This window comes from Mastomys coucha, unplaced genomic scaffold (assembly GCF_008632895.1).
Source record: "Mastomys coucha isolate ucsf_1 unplaced genomic scaffold, UCSF_Mcou_1 pScaffold16, whole genome shotgun sequence".
Lineage (NCBI taxonomy): Eukaryota > Metazoa > Chordata > Mammalia > Rodentia > Muridae > Mastomys > Mastomys coucha.
The window spans coordinates 22,651,845-22,652,305 of record NW_022196898.1 but is presented as its reverse complement, the minus strand read 5'-3'; positions in this window follow the sequence as shown (position 1 = coordinate 22,652,305).

Genomic DNA, 461 nt, shown 5'->3' with positions numbered 1-461 from the left:
TACTGCATTGTTAGATAGCTCAGGCTTTCTTTTTATTTATTTATTTATTTATTTATTTATTTACATGTAAATATCTCCATTCCCAGTTTCCCCTCCAAAAACCAAAGAAACAAACAAAAACAACCAAAACAAACCCCTGTTGCCTCCCACTTCCCCATGCCTGCCACCCCGCCCTCTCCCACTTTCTGGACCTGGCATTCCCTACACTGGGGCACAGAACATTCACAGGGCCGAGCTCCTCTCCTCCTACTGATGATTGAATTTGCAATCCTCTACTATACACATGCTGCCTGAACAATCAGACCCCTCCATGTGCAGACTTTGATTGGTGATTGAGACCCTGGGAGCTCTGAGGGTACTACTTAGTTCATATTGTTGTTCGTCCTAAGGGGTTACAAACCCCTCAGCTCCATTGGTCCTTTCTCCAACTCCTTCACTGGGGACCCTGTACTCAGTTCGAT